Genomic DNA, 2,736 nt, shown 5'->3' with positions numbered 1-2,736 from the left:
CCACGCTATGGGGTCAGGGGCAGCGCAGACCCCATAGCGCTATGGGGTTGGCAATGCTCGGAGCCTATAGGGCCACGCTATGGGGTCAGGGGCAGTGGAGACCCCACATTGCAATGGGGTTGGGCGCAGCTCAGGGCCTATAGGGCCACGCTATGGGGTTGGGGACAGTGCAGACCCCATAGCGCTGTGGGGTTGGCAATGCTTGGAGCCTATAGGGCCACGCTATGGGGTTGGCAATGCTCGGGGCCTATAGGGCCAAGCTGTGGGGTCAGGGGCACTGCAGACCCCACACTGCAGTGCGGTTGGGCGCAGCTCGGAGCTTATAGGGCCATGCTATGGGGTCAGGGGCAGTGCAGACCCCATAGCGCTGTGGGGTTGGCAATGCTCGGAGCCTATAGGGCCACGCTATGGGGTTGGCAATGCTCGGAGCCTATAGGGTCATGCTATGGGGTCAGGGGCAGTGCAGACCCCACACTGCAATGGGGTTGGGCGCAGCTTGGGGCCTATAGGGCCACGCTATGGGGTCGGGGACAATGCAGACCCCATAGCGCTGTGGGGCTGGCAATGCTTGGAGCCTATAGGGCCACGTTATGGGGTTGGGGGCAGTAGAGACCCCATAGCGCTGTGAGGTTTGGCGCAGCTCAGGGCCTATAGGGCCACGCTATGGGGTCAGGGGCAGTGCAGACCCCATAGCGCTGTGGGGTTGGCAATGCTCGGGGCCTATAGGGCCAAGCTGTGGGGTCAGGAGCAGCGCAGACCCCATAGCGCAGTGGGGTTGGGCACAGCTCGGAGCCTATAGGGCCATGCTATGGGGTTGGCAATGCTCGGAGCCTATAGGGTCATGCTATGGGGTCAGGGGCAGTGCAGATCCCACACTGCAATGGGGCTGGGCGCAGCTCGGGGCCTATAGGGCCACGCTATGGGATTGGCAATGCTCAGAGCCTATAGGGCCAAGCTGTGGGGTCAGGGGCAGTGCAGACCCCATAGCGCTGTGGGGTTGGCAATGCTCAGAGCCTATAGGGCCATGCTATGGGGTCAGGGGCAGTGCAGACCCCACATTGCAATGGGGTTGGGCGCAGCTCAGGGCCTATAGGGCCACGCTATGGGGTTGGCAATGCTCGGGGCCTATAGGGCCACGTTATGGGGTCAGGGGCAGTAGAGACCCCATAGCGCTGTGGGGTTGGCAATGCTCGGAGCCTATAGGGCCACGCTATGGGGTTGGCAATGCTCGGGGCCTATAGGGCCACGCTATGGGGTCAGGGGTAGTGCAAACCCCATAGTGCTGTGGGGTTGGCAATGCTTGGAGCCTATAGGGCCACGTTATGGGGTTGGGGGCAGTAGAGACCCCATAGCGCTGTGAGGTTGGGCACAGCTCGGAGCCTATAGGGCCACGCTATGGGGTTGGCAATGCTCGGGGCCTATAGGGCCACGCTATGGGGTCGGGGACAATGCAGACCCCATAGCGCTGTGGGGTTGGCAATGCTCGGAGCCTATAGGGCCACGCTATGGGGTCAGGAGCAGTGCAGACCCCCTAGCACTGTGGGGTTGGCAATGCTCAGAGCCTATAGGGCCACGCTATGGGGTTGGCAATGCTCGGGGCCTATAGGGCCACGCTATGGGGTCAGGGGCAGTGCAGACCCCATAGCGCTGTGGGGTTGGNGCGCCGTGCTCCGAGCCGCGGCCTCGGCCCGCAGCGCTGCGGGACACCGGGCCGGGTGCGGGTGAACCGGGGCCGCCGGGTGCTGAGCCCGTAGGGAGCCACGGCCGTGGGGCGCCGAGTCCGTGGGGCGGCTCCGTCCGTGGGGCCGCCGTGTCCATAGGGTGGCTCTGTCCCGTGGGTCGGCTCTGTCCCGTGGGTCGGCTCTGTCCGTGGGGCGCCGTGTCCGTGGGGCGCCTCCGTCCGTGGGGCGGCTCTGTCCATGGGGCGCTGAGTCCGTGGGGTGGCTCCGTCCGTGGGGCCGCCGAGTCCGTGGGGTGGCTCCATCCATGGGGTGGCTGTGTCCATGGGGCGCCGTGTCTGTGGGTCGGCTCTATCCCGTGGGGCGGCTCTGTCCATGGGGCGCCGTGTCTATGGGGCGGCTGTGTCCGTGGGACCCGGTGTCCATGGGACCCGGTGTCCATGGGGCCGCGGTGTCCGTGGGGCACGTTGTCCGTGGGGCACGGTGCCCGTGGGGCAGCTCCGTCCGTGGAGCCGCTGTGTCCGTGGGGCGCGGTGTCCGTGGGGCGGCTCCGTCCGTGGGGCAGCCCCATCCATGGGGCGGCCGTGTCCGTGGGGCAGCTCCATCCATGGGGCGTGGTGTCCGTGGGGCGCGGTGTCCGTGGGGCAGCTCCATCCATGGGGCCGCCGTGTCCGTGGGGCACGGTATCCGTGGGGCGCGGTGCCCGTGGGGCGGCTGTGTCCGTGGGGCAGCTCCATCCATGGGGCAGCCGTGTCTGTGGGGCGCCATGTCCATGGGGTGGCTCCATCCGTGGGGCCGCCGTGTCCGTGGGGTGGCTCCGTCTGTGGGGCGCGGTGTCCGTAGGGTGGCTGTGTCCGTGGGGCACGTTTTCCGTGGGGCACGTTTTCCGTGGGGCACGTTTTCCGTGGGGCACGTTTTCCGTGGGGCAGCTCCATCCATGGGGCCGCCGTGTCCGTGGGGCGCGGTGTCCGTGGGGCAGCTCCATCCATGGGGCACATTGTCCGTGGGGCTCAGTGTCCGTGGGGCACCGTGCCCTGCCCCACACTTTGGGGTCCCG

General features: G+C 67.1%; 1 long non-coding RNA gene across 1 annotated transcript in view; it reads left to right on the top strand.

The window, feature by feature from the left end:
- Nucleotides 1-6: 6 nt before the first annotated feature.
- Nucleotides 7-2,736, top strand: part of LOC110391997 — a 10,604-nt gene continuing 7,874 nt past the window's right edge. Inside the window, exons 1-2 of the long non-coding RNA XR_002434202.1 lie at nucleotides 7-629; nucleotides 1,362-1,654. This is a non-coding gene — a long non-coding RNA (uncharacterized LOC110391997). The remainder of the gene's footprint in view (nucleotides 630-1,361; nucleotides 1,655-2,736) is intronic.

Source organism: Numida meleagris, unplaced genomic scaffold, assembly GCF_002078875.1.
Source record: "Numida meleagris isolate 19003 breed g44 Domestic line unplaced genomic scaffold, NumMel1.0 unplaced_Scaffold730, whole genome shotgun sequence".
NCBI lineage: Eukaryota > Metazoa > Chordata > Aves > Galliformes > Numididae > Numida > Numida meleagris.
Note: the sequence above shows the minus strand (reverse complement) of the source record. Positions and strands in the feature narration are given on the sequence as shown.